This window comes from Ambystoma mexicanum, chromosome 11 (genome assembly GCF_040938575.1).
Source record: "Ambystoma mexicanum isolate Mex_15411 chromosome 11, UKY_AmexF1_1, whole genome shotgun sequence".
Taxonomy (NCBI): domain Eukaryota; kingdom Metazoa; phylum Chordata; class Amphibia; order Caudata; family Ambystomatidae; genus Ambystoma; species Ambystoma mexicanum.
The window spans coordinates 370860546-370883878 of NC_090934.1; positions in this window are offsets into that span (position 1 = coordinate 370860546).

The following is a 23333-nucleotide window of genomic DNA, read 5'->3' on the forward strand; positions in this document are numbered from 1 at the left end:
CTTCGCAAGTGGCTTACAAGCAACTTGGCGTGGGCCAATATACACATATCCGTTGCAATAGGAGGCACGATATAATTTCCCATTTGACACTACCACTGCACAGAAGCAAATGGAGGACGATTGGTCCTAAAATTAAACATGGCCTGCTGACAGGGCTTTTGCAAACGAGGTCAAATAACCTTCCATAAGGGGACCCAAGCTAAACTAAAAATATTAACTCACTGAGCTTTTTCCTTGCTCAATACTTAAGCAATAATCATGGGTTCCCCGGGCCTTTAATTAGGTTCACTGGGATGTTACCACCTGTTATAGTCCAGCAAAGCCTGTGATTATTCATATTTGCACCCCAGGATTACGTTCCGGGGTGCGGACAGCAATGTATTTGTTTGAGACCATAGGTTGTGGCGAGCGTAAGACCCATTGTTTCAAATAAATACTCACCCAACTAGAAATGGAAGCAACCCGGCGGGCAGAGCCCCTCTTCCATAACCATGGCCTCCCGGGGGCATCTGAGGAAAGGGGTGATGGCACCACAGTGCCTAAAGGTAAGAGGGAGCAGGGAAGGAGAAAAGAAGTCTATGACCCCTTCATTTGAGTGTAAGGTTCATCGACAGAAAACAGCTGACCAAATGTGACCAGTCTCTGGTGAGAATATTTTCAGTTTTCAGGGATTCTTATTTGGCACAAGAAATGGGTTGCTTTTTTTTTTTTAACACCATTTTCAAAGGTACTTCTGCACATCATGAATAACAGTAAATAAGCCTGTGTGTCGAGTGTATTTAAAGTTTTAAAATACAATCGAAAACCCCAGATCAATTATGTTAAGCTCACATTAATTCTCTGGTACTTGTACATTTGCCTTGATAATGGAGAGCATGAAGCCAGAATCATTCTTCCTTTGCATGACATGCTTCTTTAAAGTTGTGTTTATGTGATGTGGGGCCTTTCTAAGTCAGTTCTACAGAGCAGGGTATTATTTCATTAAAGTCAAACCTAATAATTGCACTTTGCTCTATATGATCTGGGAAGCAATGTGGTAACGTACAGAAAATACAGATTGATTCAAATCCCAGCTTCACTGCTTAACCAATGTGTGTGGTCCTGGGCAACTCATTTAATCTTGTGCCTACCCTGTCACAATTGCCATACTCTAAACATTTCAAAACTGTCAGACCTTAAGAGTTATTTTGTTATTTAATTCTCAGGGTATGCTCTTGAAAATAAGTCTCACTCATGATTTAACTGGCTATTGTGGTGCTTCATTTAGAATAATAATGGCCTTTATATATTGTACATCAGTTTCTTAACTATTAATACCGCTCGAAAACCATAGCTCCCCTCTAATCAGTCTACGTTAACATACATGTTCCATTCGGGTAGCTCCTAATTTATATCCACTATTCTATAAAATGGTTTGTGTACCTCTCTCATTGCTTCCAATCTGTCTCCATGCTTGGGCACCTTTAAATTCTGTCAGTATACTAATATGAGTCATCTGTCTGTGTAACTTTTCATATGCTTCTAAGTGTCCAGCATCTAGACTATACCTTTCCCGTGGCTGCTGTTCTTAAAATGTGGCCTGTGCCTATGTTAGAACACAAATACCCTTGTCGTGGACTGCTAAATTTGCCCTTGAATTGCCACATTTACCTCTTGCTAGAAATCAAGGCCCTTAAGTGCCAATACAGTCACACACAGGGGCAAACTAAACTGTAGGGAACTCTGAAAATGTCCTGAACAGCTGTTGCATGATGCATCTGAAAGTCTATTGGAACCCTATGGCAAATATAGTAGGCCAATGAAACCTCCTCGTAGGTGTTGTTTTTAGTTTTGGCAATTAGGTCTATGAGCCCAAACTATTGCATTGGAGTACAGCTAGGAAAGGAGGGTCACACAGCTTTTGGGTGTTTGGTTATTTACCTACCCAAAGCCATGCTATTCCTTTGGCCATTCCCACCCCCTACTTAACCAAGCCTCCCCTTAACCCCAACCAAAACACACCCTACTTGGATATCTTTAATCTAGTTCCATCAATCAGTAACATCAAACTTTGGCCTGCCAGTATTATTTCTTAGCAGTGTCCTAAGAGGTAATGGCGTAAATGCAGTTGTAAATCCACTCTGGGTGTAATAATGTCTTAAGCAAGGATGCCTTCAGCCTCTTGATTTATAAATGTTCCTTACACAGAAGTTCTGTTAAAAACAAGCATTTCCAAAGCCTACAAGTTTGGCTTGTGGCTATGTATTAGGTAGGCATTTGCCGGGTAATTGCATCATGTTCCGGCTGCTGCCATCCTATAGCCAGATACTACCCTTATGGCAGTGCCTGGCAAATACATATCCCATACATACAGAAAGAGTATCCAAGTATCAGATACTCCCGTCCCCTGCACACCTTTCACCTGAAGGATCAGCCAATATAATTACAGGTGGTTTGAATTATCTCGAATTTAATGTGTTATATTCATTAATTTCACATGAAAAATAAACATATAACAATGATTCAGTCCACAATGGTCCAGTAGGTTAAACATTCTTTGTTTGGTGTCATCTACACAACGTGTTTCGGGATTCTGTTTCCCTTCATCAAGTGCAATTCAAAAATCTACAATACAATATGGCATAACAGTCTGTCAGGATAGTATATCTCTTATTTTGAAAGATTCTAACAAGAATGTGGGATAATCTCTTTCTGACAGCACAGAAATTCCAAGAGAATCTACACAAAATTGTATTCTCATTTGTCTGAAATGAAAATATATTTCGAATGGATTGTGTCCTCCCACGTATTCCTCATCTTGTGATAATTCGTTATCTCCAGCTTCGCTGCTTCGGAAAAAAAAATTCTCGGCAGAGGCGCTGTGCTCGAGGTCGTGGCGTCGATTGTCCCTCGACGTACTCCATACTCTGTCAACGTCACCGATGGTATAAATAGCTCGAGCCGCGCCCGTTGCTTCAGTTCCGTTTTTCCGATCGCTTTGCTATCGAGAACGGCGTGCTTCTATTTTCTGTGAAGAAAATGTCGTCACCCTCGACACCCAGGACTGGGTTCAAGAAGTGTGCAGATTGTGGATCTAAGATGTCGATCACCGATCCCCCCCCGGATTTGTCTCTGGTGTCTCGGTTCCAGTCACCGGACCGACAACTGCGGGTCCTGCCAATCTATGACCGAAAAAGCTCTTTGTGAGAGGAGAGGTAAACTCTCGGTGGAGAGGGAGGCCTCAAAAAAGGTTTCGTCAAAAAGACACAAGAAAGCGACTGATTCTAAGGAATCGGATCGCCATAGGCACTCAAAGAGATCTCGATCTAGGAGTAGATCAAGACACTCTTCGTCATCATCGAAAAAAATGAAGAGGAGACATAGATCTTCCTCATCATCTTCTTCTTCAGAGTCGACCAGAGAAATTCGTTGTCCGACTAAATCGGATTCTCCCAGTAAGTGGGAAGAATTCCGCAAAAAGATGATGGAGGTCTTCGAGAATGCGGCCCGACCCCCTCGAAAGACCCTCGAAAAAGCCATACCCCAAAAGTCGCTCCATTGGACCACAAAGGGAAGTCCAAGGCTACCATGGCAAAGACCGGTAGCGTTGAGGAATCCAAAAAACCTTGAGTCGACGTAAAACCGTCGAAGACTCTTCGAGAGTCGAGCACTTCTCCAGTGCCATACAAGAAACACAAGTCATCGAAGACTTTGAGAACTTCGCCGACGCCCTCGACGTCGATAAGTTTGACTCCAAAGCCAAAAACATCCTCAACGCCATTATCGAAGTCATCTTCGAAGACTTCGAAGACCCCTTCGACAACTTCGAAGGATTTGCCAATTCCTTCGAAGCAGATGGAAGAGGAAGAAAGGAGATTCACTCCTTTGCCCAGGTCAGACTTTTTCAAATCTATGTCAGCAATCTATGAAGAGTCTGCTTCAGAAGAAGACAAGGTTACTCCTTTGGGAGTTACTTATGGTACAAGACAAGTTCCTGAGGAACTTATTGACCAGGAATCTAGAATGAGAGACCTGAGTGATACTCTACATTCTGCCAGTGGAGTTGACACATCCCCAGAATTAGAGTTCGCCAAACCTGATCCTGCAGAGCATGCAGATGCTGGGTACAGGGGTCTTATGACCAGGGTAGTTGAATATATGGGTTGGGGTAATACTTCACACATTTTTGAACAAGATGACATGACGGATATAATTGTCAAGGGACCTCAGAAAGATCCTGTTTTCCCTTTCCACAGAGCCCTCCAAAGGTCTGTGGAGAAAAACTGGGAGAAGCCAGAAACTATTGCTGCTGCAGATAGCACTTTTCCGAGAAAATATGGACCGGCTGGAATGGATCCTGAATATCTGAATAAACATCCGACTCCAGAGAGTTTAGTCATTCAGGCAGCATCTACAACTGCTGTCACCTGTACCCTAGCCATGTTTACCCATACCCTGTGGGACTGTATTTCGGCTGTGGCTGATCATATTCCGGAAGGCGAGGAAAAGGAAGGCTTCCTGAATATAGTCAAAGACGGGAAGGAGGCAATGGGGGAATGTCTCCAGTCTGGACTGGATACTGCTGATAGTATCAGCAGATCCATGGCTGCAAGCGTTGTGCTACGCAGATTTGCGTTGTTGAGGAAGTCGGGGTTTGCACCAGACGTGCAAGTCAGACTTCTCAACATGCCCTTTGATGGCTCGAGGCTCTTTGGCAGAAAGGCTGATGAAAGCCTAGAAAAACTTCAGACCTCGAAAGCGGCAGCTAAATCACTTAGCGCCTCTTTGCGCCAGCCTCTAAAACCCTATTCCAGCTCATCTTCCTGGAGGGGTCGTTCTTTTCGACACTACTCCTCTTTTGGTAGAGGAAGAGGACAGGCTTCTCAAAGGGGCAAAAGAAACTTCCCTCATTGAGCACGAGGAAAAGGTGCAAAATCAGCCTCAGGAGCGGCATCTGTACCCTCAGCCACTCCTGCAGCCGCCTCCAAATCCCTCTGAGACCTTGTTACACAAAACACCAGTGGGAGGCAGGATCTCTCAACATCTGAAGGAATGGCAGGGCATTACCTCAGATGCTTGGGCACTGGAAACAGTAGCCCAAGGTTACTGTCTCCCCTTTCTAAAAAGGCCTCAGAATCATCCACCGGGAGCCAACTCCGCCAAAATTCCGGATCCGCTCCTGTTGCAGAAAATGTTAACCCTGCTAGAGAAAGGTGCCATAGAACTGGTTCCTGTAGCGGAGAGGAACAGGGGTTGGTACTCCCCATATTTTCTCATCCCAAAAAAGGACGGAGGACTGAGACCCATCTTGGACTTGAGAAACTTGAACAAGTTCCTCAGGAAGGACAAGTTCAAGATGGTGACTCTTTCTCAGATCCTTCAGGCTCTCCAACTCCAAGATTGGTTGGTATCATTGGACCTTCAGGATGCTTACTTTCATGTGCCAATCCATCCAAAGCACAAAAGGTACCTGAGGTTCGCGATTGGCAATTCTCATTATCAGTTTCGAGTTCTGCCATTCGGGTTGACCTCCGCCCCGAGGGTTTTCACCAAACTGTTGGCGGTTGTGGCAACAAGTCTCAGGAGAGGAGGTATTCACATATATCCCTACCTGGACGACTGGTTGATCAGAGCAAGTTCTCCAGAACAAGCTCAGGAACATCTTTCGATCACCTGTCACTTCCTCCACAAATTGGGCTTCTCCCTCAATTTCAAGAAGTCCCACATGATACCTTCCGAGAAGCTCCAGTTTATCGGAGCAGTCTTGGACACTTCATCTGGAAAAGCCTCACCTCCCGAAGTGAGAGCTCTCCACATCCAGCAGATGGTAACGAAGTTTCAGAATGCCCAACATCTACCAGCCTTCGATTTTCTCAGGTTGCTCGGCCTCATGGCATCCTGCATTTTCCTAGTACCAGAGGCCAGGTTGAGAATGAGATCCCTTCAATGGGCACTCAGAACTCAGTGGTCCCAGTTCTCAGGGAGTATGTCGGATCTTCTGCAAGTCCCGAGTGCAGTTGCTCAAGATCTTCTATGGTGGTCTTGTAACGACAACATTCTCAAAGGAGAGTCTTTTTGGCAACCATGGCCAGAGATAACGGTAGTGACGGACACCTCACTCATGGGGTGGGGAGCACACACCAACGATTTGACAATCAGTGGTTATTGGTCTCCATCGGAGTCCAAACTACACATCAACCTGTTGGAGCTGAGGCAATCAGACTAGCTCTGAAGGCCTTTCTACCCTCTGTACAGGGAAAGAATGTCCTGATAATGACGGACAACACGGTGGCCATGTACTACCTCAAGAAAAGGGGAGGCGTAGGTTCACTGCCACTGTGCAGAGAGGCAATGCAGCTCTGGTTCTGGGCAATATGAGAAGGAATCTCTCTATCGGCAATTCACCAAGCCGGAGAGAAGAACACGGCGGCAGACGCTCTGAGCAGGCAGAGCACAGTCTCTCGCGAGTGGGAGCTGGCTCAGGAAGTCCTTCTGGAGATCTTCGCCCTTTGGGGAACCCCTCAAGTGGATCTGTTTGCCACTGCGATCAACCGGAAATGCGATCAGTACTGCTCAAGGGGATTTCCTCAAAGAGGAGCTCTGGGAGACGCATTTATTCGTAGTGGAGTGGAAGTTTCCACTGCTGTACGCGTTTCCCTCAGTCCCCGTGATTCCTCAAGTAATCAGGAGGTTGAAAAAGTTCAGGAAAACCATGATCCTAATTGCCCCGGATTGGGCCAGGAGGACGTGGTACCCGGACCTTCTGGACATGTCCATCTGCCCTCCAATACGTCTTCCGCAAAGAGAGGATCTTCTCTCGCAAGAGGAAGGTCGGGTTCTCCATCCAGAGGTCAAGACAGTCAACCTTCACGCATGGTTTCTGAGAGGTTGAGATACAAGGATTGGGATCTTCCGGATGACGTAATGGAAATCTTGCTTTCGGCCAGAAGACCAGCAACAAAATCTTTGTGCCGATGTCACTGGAACAGGTTTAGTAACTGGTGCAAAGACAAGGATGTGGACCCTTTTCAGTGTGGCACCCCAATGGTGCTTTCTTTTCTACTACATCTAGCTAATCTGGGGCTCCAGATAAGAACAATCAAAGGATACCTTGCTGCGCTGTCCATTTTCAAGCGCTCCTCGGAAGAGGTTTCATATTTCAAAATACCGTTAATAATTCAATTCTTAAAAGGGCTTACTAATGTATACCCTCCAGTACCTTTTCATGTACCAACTTGGGACTTAAATTTAGTATTAAAATTCTTGACTTGCATACCTTTTGAGCCTCTGCACTCATGTCCATTGAGGCTTTTGACTCTAAAAACTGTCCTTCTTGTGTCCCTATCATCTGCCTGCAGGGCTAGCGAACTTCAGGCTCTCTCATGTAAACCACCATATACTATTTTTTATAAGGATAAGGTAGTCCTTAAAGTTAAACCTTCGTTCTTGCCAAAAGTAGTCTCGGACTTCCATTTGTCACAAAAAATCGTACTACCAACCTTTTATCCTCCTCCTCATCTGGGCAAAGAAGAGGAGAGATTACACAGATTAGATCCCAAGAGGGCTCTTAGTTTTTACATCTCAAGGATGGCTAAGTTGAGACAAGATGACCAACTATTTGTGGGTTATACTGGTCATAAATTAGGCTTATCTGTAACAAAACAGACCATTTCCCGCTGGATCATATTAGCCATAGTTGAATGCTACAGATTAGCGGGGAAAGAACCACCAGATGGGCTTCGTGCCCATTCTACAAGGGCAATGGCTACTTCTGCGGCTCTAAAGAGGGGAGTCCCAGCAGCAGATATTTGTGCAGCTGCAACCTGGAAAACAGTGCATACTTTTGTTAAACATTATTGTTTGGATACTGCCTCCTCTAACGAGGGTTTATTTGCCAAGGCAGTTCTGCATTCTGTCCACGAAAACTGACATTAGTACTCCCGCCTCCAAAAATTGATACTGCTATGGGAGCCTATCACAAGATGAGGAATACGTGGGAGGACACAATCCATTCAAAGAACAAGTTACTTACCAACTGTAACGTTCTTTCGACTGGATGTTCCTCCCACATATTCCTCATCGACCCTCCCATCCTACCCCACAGTACAGTTTACGTTTTCTTACACTTTCCTCTCACGAAGAATGTATCGGTCATGGGGCACGCCTAGGTGTTCCTCCTATATATATTTCATCGAAAAAACAGAACTGAAGCAACGGGCGCGGCTCGAGCTATTTATACCATCGGTGACGTCGAAAGAGTACAGAGTACGTCGAAGGACAATCGACGCCACGACCTCGAGCACAGCGCCCTCTGCCGAGAATTTTTTTTCCGAAGCAGTGAAGCTGGAGATAACGAATTATCACAAGATGAGGAATACGTGGGAGGAACATCCAGTCGAAAGAACGTTACACTTGGTAAGTAACTTGTTCTTCTCTCAAAAGGAAAAATAAATGTATAGATCTATATATGTATACACTGTTATTGGTCTTGGTTATAATAGCCTATATTTGATGACGAAAAGGTTGAATATTAGCAAACACCAGTAACATATAGCCAGAGTGGACTACTTGTGTTAGCATGCAGTGAACAATTGAATGTGAGGCATACCCTGTGGAGACGGCGTCCCTCTGCGTGTTGTTGAACAGCCATAAACCTCATGCAGAAATGAAAAATACGATTAGAAAGGTAAATTACCTAATTCCCTAGGTCAAAGGATGTACTTATGCAGACTTAGGAAAAGTAAGGAGTGTGTTGGAATCCTTGTTGTGGATACAAGTAATAATGATGACAAACTTAATTGGAAGTGAATGTTTAAAATGATATATATATATATATATATATATATATATGTTTTAGCTACTGAAAATGTTCCAGTTACCTATTGCGATCCGCTGCAATTGGAGATCAGGTGTTTGAGCAGGAAATGGTGAGCAACTGAAAAATAATAGACATGAAGCGCCCATTCATTGTTAATGAGCAGTACACTATGTTGTAGCATTAGATATATTCAATATTTATCAGACATGGCAAAAATATTTTTCCAACAGGTTTTTCATATTAGTCCCAACTTTTACTCATATCGTGGGGAGAGGAATATCACAGTTATGAGGATAAATAACGTGTTTAACATAAAATCAAAAGTCAACATTAACAAATGTATGTACTTTGTGTACTTGTAAGGAATTGACATGCATAAAAAGAACACAGAAAGCTATTCATGACCTGCAACTGACAATCTTTTTTAGAAATATATATATATATCTGTGAGTCCAACAATGTATCACACAACTTCAATCTTCAGTTCATGACCTAATATTGATCATTAGGGTTCAAGAGCCTGCAGGAAACCTGGCTGCGATGAGCATAATGATCCCATTCTCATGTTGTATATTCAAGAGGGAGAGTCAATAGCTTTATTGTACAGGAACTGTACACATATTCCATTTAAGAGTCAAATTAATTTCCAGGGTGGTTATCCCCAGACCCCTGATGTTATATTATAATAATTCTCAGAATGAATGTTGAAGAGTCTGCACTTGAGTTATTTATATTTGACTCTAAGATTAAATATATGTCCAGTTCCTGTACATTAAAATTGACTATCCCTCTTTAATATTCAATATGAGAATGGGAACATTACGCTCAGCACAGCCATGTTTCCTGCAGGCTCTTGAACCCTAATGTTCAATATTAGTTTTATGAACTGAAGATTGAAGTCGTGTGAAACATTGCTCGACTCCCAGATATATATTCAAAATAAATTGTCAGTTGCAGGTTATGAATAGCTTTCTTAGTTCTTTCATGCATATCAATTCCTTACAAGTTCATAAAGCACCTACATTTGTTTATGTTGAATTAGAATTTAGATTTTATGTTAAACATGTCCACTCCCCTGGATATGAGTAAAAGTTGGGACTAACATGGAAAACCTGTTAGCAAAATATTTTTGCTATGTCTGATAAATATTGAATCAGTGGGCCTCATATGTTTGCTGGTCTGGTAACAACGGTACCAGTAAGCATGCCAGTACCGTTGTTACCGGACCGTCAAACTACGAGTTCTGCTCGCGGGTGCCTTCCCGCCCGCCCTGACTGGACTGGCCTGGCTGGCGTACCGGCACCCACAAGCAGAGCATGTCAGATGCACCGGCACCATTCTGAATGGTGCTGGTGCATCCGACCGCCCCATTCCCATTGAGCCCTATTGAGCTCAATAGGAATGGGGAGTAAAAGTTTCCGGCCCCTGGCAATGGGGAAATACAGGGTCCGCCAGGGTTGTAATGGCCCTGTATTTCCCCATTGCCAGGGGCCGGATTAATTCGCAAGTTTGGCGTGAGTCTGCCCATTTTACCGGCAAGGCTACCGCCAAACTTGTAATGAGGCCCGGTGTATATGTATATATTAATATCTAATGCCACAACATATTGCACTGTATACAACACAAACATATTGGTATATATGGGGTTCAATAATCAGAGCGCTTGCATTTCAAGCTCCGATGACATATGACATATATTGATATTTTTTACTTCTCTGCAGTATTCTATTACCATAATCTGTTGCATGCTTATCAATCTGTAGTACATATCTCCCTACTACAATCTCTGATACTAGCGTCTGTCGTTTATGCTTTCCAATTATTTGGATTACAATTCCCTACTTTCTGGGTACTTTACATGAAAAGCGCTGACGGTGGCCAAGTTCCACATTGCTTTTACCTTCTTTACATACTCCGATAGACACCTCAGTTCTATTATCGAGTGCTCCCTCCTCGTATACAGACAACTTGTAATGCCAGGTTGAAGGCAATTCATATCTCGTTTTTTACCTCCGTTTCAACTGTTTGAGTCATCTATTTTTACTTATGGTTACGACAACAACAAGGACTGAAGTCCTTTTTCCCTGACGCTAGCCAGTGCCATGGAAACCCGATATATACTTTCGATGATACTCTTGTCTCCCGTTTACCAGTAAGGAGCAACATTGAGTGAAGCGCTGTCTCAAGACGAAGGTAGGAACAGTTCTCTACGTCCCTTCTCGCTAATCATATTGGCTGATCCTTCAGCTCAAAGGTGTGCAAGGGATGGGAGTATCTGATACTTTTGGATACCCTATCCTGTATGTACTGTATTTCCAACCTTGTGTCATGGTTGAATCACCTCCTCTGCACCCAAAACCCAATTAATGAGAATTGTTGGTTTATTGTGATTAGAACTGAAGGTGTGCACCTAAACTCAGTTTCTCTAAATACCTATCCCATGCCTACCCAAAATCCAAAACTGTTAGCTTTGCCCATGTTGGTTGAATCTGCTGTCTATTCGCATTACCACATTTTACCTGCCGATCTTCCCCATCGGAACTAGCAATTGTTTAGGATTTTCTAATTTAAGACTTCTTGTTTAAGAAGCACAGTAGTTGCTGTCGCCTCCAACTACTCCAACTACTATCATGGAGTCACAGAGGTGCAACCTCTGTGACTACATCATGCTAGTAGTTGGAACATACTGGTTGATGGGTGTCACCAACACTATTATTTCCTGTTTCTTTTACTCTACAATCGGCTATTTCCATCGCTGCAAAAAGCAAATCAAAACCATATCCAACTTGATCACCTCGCTGAATGTACTCTGAGTAAAAGATGGGCAATATGTTTACAATTTTGAGAACTTAAAGCTCAATGAACCTGATTGGGAGGAACTGGACTCAGAAACGCATACACTTTCCCTTCACTTTGTATCGAGTGGTAAGTAATTAGAGAAGGCAATTGTTTTAGATATGTTTTACCATAAGAGAATGTATTAATAAGCAACAAACAAGTGTCATCAAAAGGTAACAATTCAGCCTAAAATGTCCATATATTTTAGAAACCCATTTCCACAATACTGCCCATTTCAGAGTCCAATACAGTGGACAGAAGGAGATGGTTTTCATCCCTTGCACCACCATGCCAAGACTCAGGGCCCGATTCCGAGGTGCATGCACAAATAGGAATGTGTTCATCTACGAAGGATTCACACTTTCCTTAAAAGCACCATATTCTGATAAAGTGGTACTGTGGCAGTCGGGCATCAAAGCCACAACTTTTGCATGTTCCCGATTTACTGCTTTACAACCATGAAAAATGCAGGGCAGGAGCTGCAAGGGGATTCTCCTTTCAAAAGCACTGTTTTAACACACCAAATGAGGAGTTAAAACACTGCACTTTTGAGGTCCCCTTAAACGCTACTACACACTTTTTCCATGTATCAAAATAACATTTCCTGGAATGCAGCGCCACTTTCCTAGTTTAAAGAAAACTTAGCAAAACTATTAAAATAGAAAAGTGACAGTCTTTTAGGAAATGCGCGCAGTGCCACTGATGTATCTAAACGATAGATTTAAGCAGGTTTTCCTGCTGGAAAGCACATCTCCCCAATATTTCCACCCACCTCGTACTGGTGGTACTGGAAACCGAAAGGGAGAATGTCTGATTTCCACAGTACGTTTAGCACACGCTCAGAATCCGGCACTTCAGTGTGCAGAGCAGCGCGTTATACCTCTTAACTCACATAATCACTCGCACTCATCCACGTTATTAGTTCTAGAGCCCTTTATTCCCTCCTTCTGACTAACACTTTTAATCATCCACAACTCATTCTTTTACTTATTCGTCCTCCAACATATTCGCTTCCTCGCTAGCCTAGCCCTACACTCTGAGCATTTAGTTTCACGATGTATTTCATGAGGATTAAACAAGATCTTTGATTGTGCCGGTACAAGTCCCTGAATTTGGCTTGCAGCAGTGAATTTGGAGCCCCTGAGCTGTACCTTGAAGAATAAGGATAGGCCCGAGAGTTGGGGGCTGAGCAGCAGCGCTGAGCCCGCCCACCTGCGGGAAAGGGACTAAAAGGGCGGAAGTCAGATGTAGGACATGTACACGTGCAGCAGGGGCAGAGGGGGTCGTTAATATTCACCTACCCACGCAGTTAGCTGATCCTGCAGACGTATTGTGTGTTATGTGCCATCCAGTGCTTAACAAAAGTGAACGTATTCACAAATCTGCATTACATTTTTCTGTGGGGCCACCATTTTATACAAGGGTCCTGCAATGCAAGACTCGCCTTTTCTCTTACTGCCACGAAGGGATGCCTTATTTGGGTGCAGCAGCACCTTGCAAATCTAGTCAGGATTTCGATCGGTGTCCATGAAGGTGACCGACTCGTTGACCTTTGTTCAATTGAAACGTTTGTTAATGATCTTGCATTAACTTGTAGCCCTTTTACTTCCTGGATCCTCGAAACCTTCGAAACTTCTCAATATTAACATAACATATTCTTCTGCGCTCTGCAGAAAGTGTCCACTCCTTGTGGCCCATCTGCGCACCAGAACTGCTGAGGCCTAGGATCTGATGCAACTTGCACTAGTCTAACACCCCCTCTGGAATGAAGTCGAAGCGGCTGCCGCCCAGCGATAGTGTCTGTATTACCCAGGGCTATAAGTGGGGTAAGAAATCGATAGCTTTATCTTTTTTTAATTTTTTTTATATAGTTGAAAAAACAACTTTTCAATATTTTTTAGTTCAAATTATAAAAATCGGCTAAATTGCATAGTTATATTAATTGTAGCAGTTCATATTTAAGAACACAATCCATAATATATACAATATAAAATGAGAATGAAAATAAGCAGCACACAGCTTAACACAAAACAAAGCAACAACATCATTGCAAATAAAGTAAGATATAAATATAAGACGTAATCAACATTAACAGAACTAACAAAACAACCAAATAATCAGGACAGCTTAATAGAAAAATCGTTGTTATTGTTAGGCACAATTGTGCATTCATCTGAGTTGTTGTTTTCCAAGTCAAGTGCTATTAGATCATTTATAAGTGCAATTCTAATTGTGTTGAAAGAAGTATTATATAAGATATGCCACAATTGTTCAGCAGTTGTGATTTTAAAAAAACTCTCAAAATGATGTTTAAAATGCTTTATGCGATGATTTAAAAAGATAGGACAGCTTGTTATCAAATGGGTTAAGGTCTCTGGTTCACTTGGGTTTTTACAAAAACAGAAAATGTTTTGTGACGGAGAGATTAGTTTCCATTTTGCTAAAATGTCTCTCGTGTGGCAAAAATTAACCTAAATCTTATAAACAGGTCTTGATACTTTGCATCTGGGAATTGCAACATGTATAATTCTGGTGTTCTAGCTTTTTTAATCAAAGTGCAAAAAATGTCTGAATGCTTAGTTTTAAGACATTGTGATCTTGTCTGAATCAAGTCCGATAACATTATTTTTTCTTTAGCTCTTTCGGGATTGTTAATCAATAACCTTTCACTAACATCTGATTCAAACAAATATTTCCTAGTCTCGAGTCGCCATTCTTTCATGTTTTTGTGGTCAGTTTCTTCCTTATATTTAGACAAAATATCAAGTAAAGTGCCTTCTTCAGAGCTTATGAGACATTTCCGATAAAAAACTACACATTTTCCATATGTACATAGCATGCAAGGAGTTTACTCCTAATTCATAACGCAATAAACACATAGGTAATGATTTCGGTAAACTCAACAATTTTTTCCAAAAAGACCCTTCCATCATTGACCAGAACGAATAGTCACACCATGCTCTTAACTCTGAACCATATAGGACTGTCGGTATAGCTTTTTGACAATAAAAAAATCACCGGTTTCAAAGAGAATTTGCCATACTTAAGATTCAAAATTCTTGCTTGTGAAGTGGCTGTATTCATTTTGGCTCTGATTCCATTGTAGTATGGTTCATCAGAAATGACATTGTTTACATTTAAACCTAGATATTTGCACTCATACACAATCTTAATGGTTTCTGTTGCAAGCACCATGGTTGAGGAGTCCTTCTCTTTGCACTGTTAGTCGCTGTATTCATAACTTTTGATTTGTTCAAGTTTACGGTCAACTTATTGATGGTAACATAGTTGTTTAATTGATCCAGCAACAATTGAAGACCCCAAGCCGTTCTTGCTAGTAACACAAGGTCATCAGCATACAGCAGGTAGGGGATCGTATGATTAGATAGTCGAGGGGAGTCAGATAGTATATTCATGAAATTATTTGTTATATCAGCTATATAGAAGTTAAACAAGGAAGAGGCCAAACGGCAACCTTGTTTAAGACCCCTATATGTATATATACATCTAGTTAATTTGCCGTCCATCGACAGTCTTATTTGGATTGAGGTGTTGGTGTGAAATTCACGTATCCAATATTGAAGATGAATCGGACAGTTGCTCTTCTGTAACTTATCAAAAAGCAACCCCCAGATATCGAATCAATGGCTGTTTCCAGATCAATGAAAGCCATGAAAACAGGTTGTTTTAGTTGCCACTCTTTGTTTAATGGCATGCAAAATGTGTAAATTAACATAAGTCCCCAGCCCAGCAATGAAACCTGTCTGGAAGGGATCATTAATGTTAAATTTGTTTGACCAATCTGCAAATTCAGCCAAAATTAGCCGGGCGAATAGCTTCCCGGGCACGTCTAATAAAACTATCGGTCTGTAGCTTTTAGGATCTTGTCTATTGTGCTTCTTGTAGATGGGGAGGATTATGGACTTCTGCCACAACTGTGGTATTCGTTGGGATATGATTACTTGCTGAAATATGACTTTTAGTATATTAGCCCAGGCTTCCGGGTGGGCCTTTAGCATGATGTTAGATAGGCCGTCTGGACCTGGGGCTCTGGAGACACTCCATTTTTTTATATTTTCTAGGATGTCGATAAGGTCTATTTTCAGAGGAGATAAATTATGCAGAGGCATATGTACAGGCTGATTAGCTCATGGAAAGTCTACATAAAAGGAATTATAATACGCCACCCAAGTTTCCTCGGATACCGCATAAGTTGAATGATAGATTGCTGAGGGGTATAAATAGTTTTAATTAGACCCCAAATCATGGCTGAGCTTTTTGAGGCTATAGTTCGCAACATAAATTGTGCATCTTTAAGTTGCATGCTAGCTTTATGCTGCTTCAGCCAATTCACATATCTATTCTTGACTGATTTTACTAGCGGTAGTCTCTGGACGAGACGTAAATGCTGTAGATCTCGGATTTGTTTCTTCATGATGGCTTTTGTTAGTTTGACTAGGTTGTCCGGAGCATGCTTATGACTTTTTCTTTTATTATTAAGGTTGATGCTTGTATTTGTCTTTTGTTCGAATGTTCGTAAAGCTGCAACATACATTCCCTCTCTGGTGACGATGTCTGGACGTAAAACATCTGGAGGAAAAGATTTGACTTCAAGTAGTTCATCTAAATTTGAAGAATTCCATTTGTATTTAGTACTTGTTGCTGCAACGGCTATCTGAGAGTTATATGTTTCACTTGAAGTTGTTGAAAATGTAGTCAACCAAGACCAGGTCATCTCCAGAATATTATGGTCACTAATGTCTTGTTCGATTACATTAAAGGAATTCAAACAAGCATGAAGACTGGAATCGACATATATGTAATCTATTAGAGAAGCTTGTGTTCCTCTTTTCAAAGTGTTCTTGGGTGGTACGTCATTTTGTATGGATCCATTCACCATAAATAAGCCTCTCTCTTTCATGAGATGCTTCCATCTTTTTATTGGATTTTGATGCTTATTGCCTGTTTTTACCAAGCAGTTCATATTTAGGCCTCCTGCAATGATGATGATGTGATCTATTTGAGGGTCTGCAGCAATGATGTTCAAGCATTTTTCCATATCTTCAAAGAACTGTTTATCTTTTATTGCCACATGGTTCCAATACAGGTTTAGGCAAGCTACTTGTTTTGAGAAAAAAGTAATTCGGGCTAGTTGTATATAGGTATTCGGGGCTGCCCAAGTTGTTACAACTAGATTTTTGTTGTTCTTTATTGCTGTTATGAGTTCAGCCATGGGTCTTCCTCTAAGGACATTAGTGGCTGGATTTAACACTAACTGATGATCATCCCAAACTGGTGGATTAGTTAGCCACACTTCTTGAAGAAACACAATATCATATTTCGCCAGTAAACTCATCAAAGATGTTGCTAAATGCTTCTTTCCACGAGTATTCCATGAGGCCAAGTTTAGAAGGTTTTGTGAATTAGATTCGAATTGTTATTGATGATCCTACATCAAAGATGAAGCTTTATCAAAGATGGCTTGAATTGTGTACTTTTCAAGCCATCTTTTATAAACATAGAAATGTTTTAAAAAGATGGCTTGAAAAGTGCGCAAACCATAAGGTATGCACACAAATATATAAATGTTATATATTTGTGTGCATAACTTACTATAGTTTGTGTACTTTTCAAGCCATCTTTTAAAAACATAGAAATATGTTACATATTTCTATGTTTATAAAAGATGGCTTGCATATTACACAAACCATGGTAAGCTATGCATACAAATATATAAATGCTTACACGCATTTGCGTACCTTACTATGGAGTGTGTACTTGTTTAGGCCACGCCCATCCCACAAGCCATGCCCCCAAATGAGGTCCCCCCTCGATTTCTTACCCCATTTAAAGCTGTGATCTCCTGGGATCTCTGAGCTAGCTCTATCCAGCAGTATCATCCAACTTTGACCTGCCAGTGTTATCAATGAGCAGTCTGCTTAGCAGTAATGGCTAAGTTGCTTCTGTAAATGCATGACTGATGTAATACAAATGTCTAAATCAAGTTAATATACATTTCTGAACCAAGTGTGCCTTCAGCCACTTGATTTATATCTGCTCCTTGTTCTGAAGTCCAGTTAAAAACACGCACGGGCAAAGCCAACAGCTTTGGCTTTTGTATAGATATTGGACAGGGATGTGTCAGGCACTACTACCATATGTCCTGCTACCCTACATGGGTTTACCTGAGTGACAGACCTGAAGGTGGTTCCCGAAATCCTTTCTACTTAATGCTGAGGTTTGCTTTCAAATTAGGTGCCCACCTGCTGCAGATCATCATTTGAAGGTGAAATGGCATGCGTGCTTAAAAGGAAATTCCCCATTTATACGACATTAATGTATTTTCAGACTGCTCTGTTACCTGCTATTTTGAATGTGATAAAACAGTCAGGCGTTCATTGGACAGAGGCTCCACGTGGAGAAAAATGTGTTGCAGCATTGCCCTGTCCTGAGCACACGCCTTGCCCAGGGTCTGTTCCCTGCCCTAGTCCTAATTCAAGCATGGCTCAGAGCCCAGGTCTGCCTAGATTGGTGTCTTAACCAGATCCCAGAGTCTGGCTGAGCGAGAACCCAGAGGTCCCAACCCGACCCAGAGGTCAGCCTGAAATGCTACACTAGCTTAGTCCAAGCCCAGTTTTCAGTCTCTCTGACAGCCCGGATACAGATCCCATACTGGCCAAGAACAGGTTCAATCAGGGATCCATTGACCGGAAGCCCTGTTAAAAACGAGCATTGGCAAAGCCAATAGTTCCGGCTTGTATAGAAGTATTAGGCATTTGCCAACTCTGCAACTATATGCCCAGGTACTTGGAATATTTTGCAGCTGCTACCATCGATGGCCATTTAACACCACCTGGGCAAATGCCTATCCCATCCCTACACAAAAGCCCAAACTGTTGTCATTGCCAGTGCTAGTTTCTTTTACTGCTCCTAATTTTTGCAACTCACTTCCCACCTCCACCCGTTTGGCTCTCACTCATACTTTTTCTAAAAGAGGATTAAACACTTTTCTGTTTCCTACACCTCTAACTTAAATCGCGAATGTTTTTCTTGTTTATTTCTGCTTTCTATCTAATTCTTCTTCTGCCTGTGCTCTGTTCACTACTATTATCTGCCTGAACTACTTTTGTGCATTACCTCCATTACTATTAGGTGCTCTGCATGCCTTTGGGACCAGGTTCATGTCTGTTGAAATCAAAGGAACACATATACACGGACACACACCCAACATTGGAAAGAAATTATCACAGGGCAGCTCTACGGGCTGATGCTGTTTGCGAGAACAAGCTGTGTGTCTTTAAAGGTGGAGTAGACTGTTAGCTCGATCCTGATCCCCCATGTGATATTCTAGCTTTGGCGTTTCCTACAACGGTCTTGAAGGGCACCATGAATAAATTGGCCTCATTTGACGAAGGAAAGGTACCGGCTGTCATTGGCTTGGTGGGTACGCTCTTCTGAGGTTGCCTGGGCTTGGGCCATGTGGAGGTTCCTTTGATTTGGCTGTGCGTATCTTTCTATACAGCTTCCCTTCTCAGCGACGTTCATTGTTTGTCTTGCGTCTGTGGATAGATGTTGAGGTCCAGATCTATGACCCAAGCCAGTGTCATTTGCATGTTCACTTGTGATATTGCGTCCTTCATTTCCTCTCTCAGTCCCTGTGTTTAGGTGGGCAAATTCCACTTTGAGTCGGCTGAGACCTGTCAAATATGGCATTAATGATCCACAAAAACTGGTGGACCGTTCAATGGATTATATTAAATATGTGCAAAAGGACTGGTTTGGTATTCTAAGTAGCTTGAGGTGGGGACACTCAGAGCCATCCCTCTCTCTGGGCTCCCTCACCCTAGCCCAGGCTTCCCTATTCCCCAGGATGCCTGTACACTACAGATGGGTAACACCTACTTTCTAAAAACTAGCTGGCTACTGGTGATGGCCTAAAGACGGAAGCCTTCTCGATCTTTCACCCTATGGGATATCCTAAGGGTTCCCTAACCTTTTGCCCAAATATACAATTGTCAGGATTGCGCCAATGACAGACTCCCGGGTCCGTTCTCGTTCTCATTACCTCCTCACGCTCCCTCTATCATCCCTCCACACTGTCGGTGTGCTCATCTCACTCCTCTTCACTCAGCTACTCTAATCCCTCCTCACTACCCACTCTGGGACATGGTGTCCGGCTCACTCTCCCAGGGATTTAGTGCCCTGCTCACTTTCCTGGGGATTTGCTGCTCTGCTTGCTCTCCCAGGCATATGTTGCCCTGCTCACCCTCCTCTTCTAACCCCTCTCTACCTCATTCTACCTAATACACTCGCTATTATCCCACTTACTTCCCTCCTGGACCCTTCTCCTCGCACCCCTTTCCTACGCCCCTCTCTACTATTCTTAATCTCTTCCAGTACCTACATTCTCTCACTCTAGTCCTCCTCTTGGTCTCTCGGTTCACCTGCTGACCTCACCCCTGCAACCCACACACTGCCCTTTACTCACTCCCCGTTTATGCTGTGCGTCTGCTGCCTTTAACCTCCCTCCCCCCTTCACTTAACTGTGTGGGTCAATCTATGCCTCTTTTCCCCGGAGGATGGGTTACACAGGGACACATCTTTAAAGACCCCTCTAAGGATGTCCCCCTTTTTGCAGTTCTGGTGGTCTCTCTGCTGGCTGTGAGTCTGGAATCTCGTTTTATTTGTGGTTTTCCTTCTGTGCTGGTTAGTGTGGTGTCACATCCGGTTTGGGGAACAGTTCAGGGTCTCTCCTGTTCCCCTGCAGTATCTTCTCACTCCTGGTTCTTTTTCTATTGCCCCACCTTTCACCTGGGATCCGTTTGGGTTTGTAGTTCGGATGTGTCTGATATCTCATTCCTGTTTGGCTTTCTGATATAAGGAAACATTTCCTGTGCCTAAGTCAATACCTCACTGTACTTGACTGATAATTCAAGCATGCATAGCGTATTGACAATTCCATTGTTGCCTAATGAGTGGCTTTTTCCGTAAACTTGCGTTTTTCACACTGTGGGTCTCATTACGCGTATGGCAGTGCAGGGAAAAATAGTGGTAATGGCATTACTGCACCGCAGTACTATAGCTTTTGTGGGGGAGGTAAATCCTCCACCTTACCGCCAAAAAAACAGAACATTTGTCAGAATTACTGCAGGCAGTAATTCCATCGAAATACCCATGGTGTCCTAAGGACTCGAAAAAATTGAGACTTTGACTGCCTACCACCACTTCTAATCCGGCGGTAATGATTTCTTTCATAACCACTAACATTTAACCATCAAACACAAGTTGCACTTTTTCACAAGTGTAATTGGTACATTTAGATCTGGTTTGTTTCAGATATTCAAAAATAAGCCCCTGTCATAGGTGTCACAGTTCTCTGGACAATGCCAGCAAGTGAGACCAAAGGCTTGGTGAGATCCATTTACTAAAACTTGGGAGCCTAGCATCTCGTATACCCACGTTATGCGAGTCAGTAACCATATATGTCTGGTAACATGGCATAAGGTTTCGCCATTTTGGGTGACTTGACAGACGGCATAGTGCGATTGTAGACATCTCGCAGATAAATTGCATTAGGTGTAGTGCATGTCAGATGAAAGGTCCACATAGCATTATAAATATTACCATAATGTACGGTGAATGCATGCGTGCCAAAAAGCAAGAATGCACACAGGATAATCAAGCCCCAGAGAGGGACTCTCATTTTGAAAAGGGATTTTTTGCTTGATGACATAAAATGAAATGTCAGAATCATGTGACAATAAAGCAAACGCGCTTCCCACCCTTTCCCCGAACCTTTCCATTGGTTCAGGTGCTGTTCCTGTCAGTTAACCAAATCTGAATTTGTCTTTCGCTGTATACAAGTACGTTTCAGGAATAAGTATTTATTTATATAAGGAGGCACTCCTGTCCAGCTGGTTAACTGCCCTACTGCACCATCATCAAGCCATTTATATCTTCTTGTTTGTAATCCTGGGTGATTCCATGTTTCCCAGACAACCAATAAATGATATGCTATTACTGGACAAAAACGTAGCAACCAGGTAAACAAGTGCACAAATGAAATTGACTACAAGATAAACATGTTTACAATGGCAGTTATTTACCAACTTTACCATATACACACATAACACACCTCCCTCCTCAAACAAGAGACAAATGTTGACAAGGTTTCTACCTCATCATCAGTCTCAATACTATTCTAGATTTGTTGCATGTCCAACCATCCTCCACCACCACTGCATCATCCAGAACCTTATTCGCCCACAAGGGGCCAACAAACGTAATCTTCCCCTTTCAAGACTCCACAAGGTCTGCGCAGCCAAACACGATCACCAGTCTCCCCTCTGGTGAATCTAGCTCCATGCTTGTCATCATACACCTTCATTTCCTCGTTCCTTGCCAACATTCTTTCTCTAAAGACTGTCTCCTCCCATTCTACAATGCACATCCTACCCAACCATGATGGACACAACGATGTGGCAGACATTCTTCTTCTTAACACCTCAAACGGAATGAAACCAGTCTGTAAAACCACACTAACCTCTCAATGCATTCCTCCCAGCACTGACCAGAACTAAAATCTATGCGTACAGCATGCATCAAGGTCCTATTAAAACCTTGCCACAATTCCATTGGTGGAGGGAGGGAGAGGCATGTTTTATGATGCTCAACTCCCATACCTTGAAGAAAATATCTCATAATCCTGGAAGTGAATTGAACACCATTGTCCATCAAAATCCTATTCGGAAAACCTTCCATCTGACAAAATGCCATCCAAAAATGGCATCACTGCTTTGGAGTCTGCTTCCTGCACACAATTGACTTCTACCTATTTTGAGTAAAGCTTCACTAGCACCAAGACATACTTTTTAATACCCCCTCTTGACCATAGGGGCCCTAAAATGCCCAGCGCAACATACTCTCATGGTCATTTGGTAAAGTTAAAAGGTTTGAGAGTAAATGTTTTCAAGACCTTGTCAGACGCTGCACAAGCATTGCACTCTTTAACTAAATTCTCCACCTCTTGATCCAAATCCAGTCACCAGTAATCAGATCTTAATTGACCCTTGGTTTTTGAAATTCCTAGGTCACAACAATGAGCCAAGTCTATCAACTTTTCACGCTCCCGACATGGGACGAACAATGAGAACAGACAGTAAAATATGTCCATCTTCTATACTTGTCATTCCTTACTCTGTGGAAAGCTCCTAAACCCACATCACTTGACAATCATGTCCAATTACTGCAAAGGAACTCCTTTACTCTTAGTTATTCCGGATCCTCCCTTACAGCCTCTTTCCACACATCCTGTGCAATGGTGTCTTCACACACCCCAAATACATCTTGATCTAGTTCCTCTACATCTTCCTCACTGCAACAGACCACGTTCCTGGAAAGAAATTTGGCAATAATATTGTCCCTGCCAGGAACAAATTTGTCCACAAAATCACGTCTTTGCAAAGCTGTAACCCAATTAACTATGCGTCTTGAAACTCCCTCCAGACCTTTTGAAGTAAAAACTGATACCAAGGGTTAGTGATCAGTCAGAATAGTGAATTTTCTTCCCCTCAAAAATGTCCTAAATGTCCTTATGGCCCACATGACCGACAGAGCCACTTTCTCTATTACTGAGTACCTAATTTAAGCACCATTAAGTGGTCTAGATGCAGACGCTATCACCCTTTGTAAGAAAACA